The sequence below is a fragment of the Hyaena hyaena genome, unplaced genomic scaffold (assembly GCF_003009895.1).
Source record: "Hyaena hyaena isolate Hyena2069 unplaced genomic scaffold, ASM300989v1 scaffold_658, whole genome shotgun sequence".
Lineage (NCBI taxonomy): Eukaryota > Metazoa > Chordata > Mammalia > Carnivora > Hyaenidae > Hyaena > Hyaena hyaena.
The window spans coordinates 265,605-271,963 of NW_024081288.1; positions in this window are offsets into that span (position 1 = coordinate 265,605).

Here is a 6,359-nt window from a genome sequence, read left to right on the forward strand (position 1 = left end):
GAGGGTGTTATGCTGAGTGAAATAAGGCAGGCAGAGAAGGACAGCTACCATATGCTTTCACTCATATGTGAAACAGGAGAAACTTAACAGAGGACCATGGGGGAGGGGAAAGGGAAAAATGGTTAAGGAGAGGGAGGGAGGCAAACCATGAGAGACTCTTGAATGCTGAGAGCAAACTGAGGGCTGATAGGGGTGGGGGGGAGGGGAAGGGGGATGATGGGCATGGGGGAGGGCACTTGTGGGGATGAGCACTGGGTGTTATATGCAAACCAACTTGATAATGAACTATAAAAGAAAAAAATGCCATCATAGCTCTGATACTTCCAGGTGGAGGGGCCACACATTGTCAGGTAAGCTTGCTCTTGTTGCAGAAGGGAATGGTTGAATGTTTCCATTGACAGGGGTCGCTGCTACCTGAGGAAAACATCTGCTAGCAGGCTGAGTCAGTGGGAAATATCTCAGGAAATACTGTCAGATCCGAACACAATGGAAACGATTATTAATTAAATTTGATATCACCAAAAATCCAATCCCTGGTCCAATGATTTACCAGTGATTTTGAGCCCTTCTTATGTACTGTGCTTTAGCATACAGGGTTTCTTGGAATGTTCACAAGAATCCTATGAAACCTGTTGCATCCTATCCCGTCTGTACCATCGTCATCATTGTCGCTGTCATCCTTTCACACGATAGGAAAGTGAAGTTCGAGAACACTTAACTTGCTTCTGGTCACAAGGCTCCTGGGATTCAAACTCTGGCTGTGGGACCTCAGAGCTCAAGCCCTTAAACACAGTGCTATTTTGCCTTCTGAGGTCCCTACATTTACTTATAAAACTTATAAAATACTCACATACTTATATAATACTTATATACTTATAAAAGAATGTGGGGCGCCTGGGTAGCTCAGTCGGTTGAGCGTCCGACTTCGGCTCAGGTCATGATCTCATGGTTTGTGGGTTCAAGCCCTGCATGGGGCTCTGTGCTGACAGCTCAGAGCCTGGAGCCTGCTTCGGATTCTGTGTCTCCCTCTCTCTTTGCCCCTCCCTTGCTTGTGCATTGTGCATGCTCTCTCTCTGTCTCTCAAAAATAAAGAAACATTAAAAGAATAAATTAAAAAAAAACTGTAAGAACTCTTTAAAAGTCCGCTACAATAAAATGTCTTCATGTGCACCTCACTCTGGAAGAAGCACATGCGGTGACACGGTTGGTTGCCTACCCAGCGTCCGTCCATCATCCAGCTTCTGGAATTGTGTTTAGGTATCTGCCTGTTGCTATTCAACCCATGTAATTTGGGCAAAGGTGATTCGACTGGAAGGGTGGGTCCCGAGAAGCCGTGGCCAGTTGCGCAGCCCCCTTTGCCCTTTGCAGGGCTGCAAAGTCCCAGGCTTTAATCCATCAATCTGGAATTTTCCCTGGGAGCTGGTAGTGCTCCAGAGGGGACATGACCCAAACTGGCCCCAGACGTGTCCATGTGTCAAATAGAGGGCATTTGTTCCTTGGTTTGATTAAAGATAACTCTCTCTCTCTTTCTCTCTCTCAGTCCCTACCTATCTATCTCACTCTCTCTGTCCCTGTCTATCTTACCCATGTGCGCGTGCACACACACACACACACACACACACACAAACACAGCTGTCATAATGAGATTGCCCATTGCATCCACCATCCCAAGAAAGAGCTGAAAAGCTGGACATACCCGACCATCCCAACAAAAAGTTTTGCAAACACTTCCACAGAAAGAAAGTTGCGACGTGAGACAAGACCAAAGTCACGTGCACTTCTCTTCCCCTTGCCCTCGGACCACGCCAATCCTGCTTGGCCCCAGCGGTTACCTGATATTGAAGTGTTCTCCGATGCACGAGAGCTGAATAAAGCCTTTACCCTCTATTTGACAGTGTCTTTGTTTCTCTGCGACACTATCCAATTGTCGCACCATAATGTATTAGACTCCATTCAGTATTTCACAGAAGGCGCAGGTGGGGACGGTCCGCCCAGCTGCCAGAGTGAAGGGAGAATTTTGTTATTTTATCACCGACGAGGTTTACAATCGATGATGCCTGATAATGAGAGAGAGCTGGTCGATTCAGTCAATCTTATTATTGTTTTATAACAATGAACCCGCGAGGTGAGCCATTCCCAAGCATCACACCTCCCTTGGTACTCCACTAAGTCCATCTTTTTTCTTCTTTAAAAAAATTTTAAAATGTTTATTTATTTTTGAGAAACAGAGAGATACAGAACATGAGCAGGATAGGACCAGAGAGAGAGGGAGACACAGAATCTAAAGCAGGCTCCAGGCTCTGAGCTGTCAGCACAGAGCCCGACGCGGGGCTCGAACCCACAAACCGTGAGATCATGACCTGAGCCGAAGTCAGACGCTCAACCGACTGAGCCACCCAGGCGCCCCTTGCTAATTTCACTCTTATCGCTTTATGTTTTAATATCTTATGGTTCTGGTCCCATTTCATTGCTCTCCTTTGTTTTTTGGCTTTGTTTTTGTCTTTTCGGATTTTTCTGGTTGCTTTTTTCCATATGAATGTCAGGATCAGCTTGTTTAATTCCAACCCTCAACGTCTTTATTTATAGTTTTTCTTCTCAGGGTTTTCTCTTTAGCTGATAATTGAGACATGTGGCTTCTGCTTTTAAGTCTAATTTTTAATCAAGTTTAATTAGAATATTTGAAGCTTATATTCTTTCATTTGACGTTACAGTCTTTCCTCTGCCAAGTTTGGGGGCAATTCCTCAATCATTGTATTTATTATAATTTAAAACTTTTACATTTTAGTTGTCCTTTGAATAGGTGATAAATTCCCCAGGTACAAAATTCAAAAGGAACAAAAGGATTTCTAGTGAAAAGTCTCCTTCTCCCTCCTGTTTTCCAGACACTCAGTTCTTTTCCCATGAAGCAACCTAACTTACCAGTGTTTTTCAGAGATTTTTTTTCGCATACGAGCAAACATGTGGATATACTTTCTTTATTCTCTTTATATGAATGGTAGCACACTTCTACACCATGCCTTTCCCACCTACCAATAGCTTTAGAAAATCACTCCAAATTAGTTCATAAAAAGCTTACTCCCCATTCCCATGGCTACATAGTATTTCACTGAATAAAGGTACCATGAAGTACCACTATCGCTGCCCATTCAAGTTCTTTAAAGATCTATTGTTTAAAGATCTTCCTTTAAAGAGCAAGCAGGGGAGGGACAGAGAGAGAGGGAGAGAGAGAGATTCCCAAGCAGGCTCTAAGCGGTCAGCCCAGAGCCCGATGTGGGCTCAATCGTCAGATCAAGGGTCAGATGCATAACCGACTGAGCCACTCAGGCGCCCCTCATTTGTGTAGAATTCTAAATATTACAAGACAATCTTAGTGAAGTGTTAGAACGCGGATTGGCGGTCGCTTGGGAATGGGAGATGGATAAAGGGGGACATGATGCCTGCTGAAATTCACTGAATGGTATACTTTAGGCAAGTATAGTTTATTGTAAATGACACCGCAGTGAAGCTGCGCTTAACAGACCTATTGCTACTATGAGTAATGCTGTAATAAAGGACCTATATAACTGTGTCCATCCTATTGCCACCTGTTTTCTCGATTACTCACTATGATCTCACAGTATTGAATTGTTCTTTTGGAACGAATGATCTGGGTGCAAAATCCGGAAACGACGCTCGTTTTTTTATTTAGTTGTCCATTTGGTTTTTGTCTGTCTCCCTCACCTCACTCCCTGCCCCGAGGAGAGGACATGACCCTTGTCTGTTTCATTCACGACCTTATCCTCGGAGCACTGAATGGCTTCTAGCACAAAGCAGGCGTTCAATAAAATATCTCTTGAAAGAAAGAGCTTTACAGTGTGTATTTTCAGGCTTCGCTCCTAGGGATTCTCTCTTTTAAATTTTTTTTTTTTAGTGTTTATTTTTGAGAGAGAGAGACAGAGACAGAGACAGAATGCAAGAAGGGGAGGGGCAGAGAGAGAGGGAGACACAGAATCCGAAGCAGGCTCCAGGCTCCAAGCTGTCCGCACAGAGCCCAACGTGGGGCTCGAACTTGCAAGCTGTGAGATCATGACCTGAGCCGAAGTCAGACACTTAACCGACTAAATCCAGGTGCCCCTAGGGATTCTGACTCCATATGTCTGCGATACGTTCTGGGAATCTATATTTTCAATAAACCCTTCTAGGCAATTCTGGTCGTCAATCAGGTGGAGGACGATGCTTTAATTCTGGCCACCCAACTTGTCACCCAGGTCACTGGGGGACCCTTCTTCCCCCTTCCTGTGAGCAGCACCCCTACTTGAAACATTGCGGTGCTATGTTAGATTGCTTTCCAAGATGGCCCCAGCAATCCCTTCCATCCTGAATGCCTTTTTTCAATGCGGTCATTCAGCTCCTCCTGTCAAGAGGTGGAACTCACTTCTCTGCCCTTGAATCGTGTCGGGTTTTGTAACCGGCTTTGACCACTACAATGGGAAACACATGATGCTGTGAGAGTTCGTGGCCTAGGCCTTAAGAGGTCTTGCAGTCTCCAGTTTTGCTCTTTTCGAAGTGGCGTGGTCGAGAACAGAGGCATCCAGCCACAGCCTGCACCAAGTTCCCCGACACAGGAGTGAGTGAGGCCATCTGGGATCTCTTCGCCTCCATGGGGCCATCTCAGCTGATACCACGCAGAGAGGAGGCCAGCTGCCTTTGCTAAGCCTTGCCCAAATTCCTAACCAACAGAATCATAAGCAATTAAGTGGTCTTTGTATTAAGCCCCTAAATTTTGGAGTGGATTGCTATAGGTACCAATACCTAAAACACACGTTATTAAACTGATTTCCCAACAAAGTCCTAAATCCTTAAAGGGCTTGAAAGGCCATCTCTCTAGACTCACCACCTGCTAACACTCCCCAGTCCAGCAAAGCTCACCGAAGCCCCTAGGCTTCAGATGCTGTTTCACTGTGCTCTTGACTTTGGAGTAGGTTAGCCCTAGGGTTATACAAATTGTCGGACTTTGGTTAAGTGACCAAAACTCTCTTGGTTTTAGTATTCTCTTTGAAACAAGAACAGCAATAGCACTTGCCTCATAAGGCACATGGCTGGTATGAATTCATCAAGCATTTAAAACAGCACCTACCACATAGCGCACAATAAATACTAGTAGTAGTAGAAAACTAATAATGATAATAATAATTACATTGTCTTGTGGTTGTCTGTTTATGTTTTCCCTATAGACTGTAAACACTGTGAGAGCAGTAGAGGCCATACTTTGTCCATTATTGTGCCCCCACTGTCAATGAATAAATTGTTGGATACATGAATGAATAAGTAAATGGATGAGTGAATGAATGAATGAATCAGCAGGAGAATAAATCAACAAACTTGTTTGTGATATGATCTAAATGAACAGAACTGCTAAACATATATGGATTGGTGTTCCTTAGGAACAGAACTTCAGGTGTTAATGAACCCTACAGTGGTAATCACTTTGCAATATACATGTGTATCAAATCCACATCTTATACACCTTACACTTTCTTTTTAATTTTTTTAATGTTTATTTATTTTTGAGAGAGAGACAGAGCGTGAATGGGAGAGGAGCAGAGAGAGAGGGAGACACAAAATCTAAAGCAGGCTCCAGGCCCTGAGCTGTCAGCATAGAGCCCGATGCGGGGCTCCAAATGACGGACCCTGAGATTATGACCCGAGCCAAAGGCGGACGCTTAACGGACTGAGCCACCCAGGCGCCCCTTATACACCTTAAACTCTAACAATATGTCAATTACATCTCAATAAAGCTGGAAAAAAGAAAAGAAAAAAAGAACAGTGCTCCACGCATTCATTAGCTCCACTTATTATGAAAATGTAATGAAGTTGTCTCAATATCCTGATTAGAGAGAATCATGGAGCGTATTGAACCTGATTCTTTGATTATGGGGGTCTTTTGTTTGTTTTGACTTTTTTCTTCCAATATGAATGCTATCGTTGGGATCTCAGCTAATTGTTTTTTTGAAAGGGCCACATAAATCTCTTCCTTTTGTTATTTCTAAGGGCGTTGTCTTCAACGTGTATCATGTATTTGTTCATAACAAATTGTACTGTTGTGACTGCAAGGGAAGCGCTTCAGTGGGGGTTTTTTGTTTGTTTTTCTGCCAAGCAAAGACAACTTTCTGTTACCGTTTCCAGTTAAGCTTCTGCATGGCTCTTCATTTCTGTTTTTGACAACAGACATGAACAACCGCCGGTCGTCAAGGAGACAGGCTCATTACTGCAGTCTGAGAGCTGAAAACATTCGGATGTGTCACATTATTAATTAATCCGCCACATTATTTTTCCATCTTCTCTTCATACACAGTCCCTCGCTACCCCGGTTATTAACA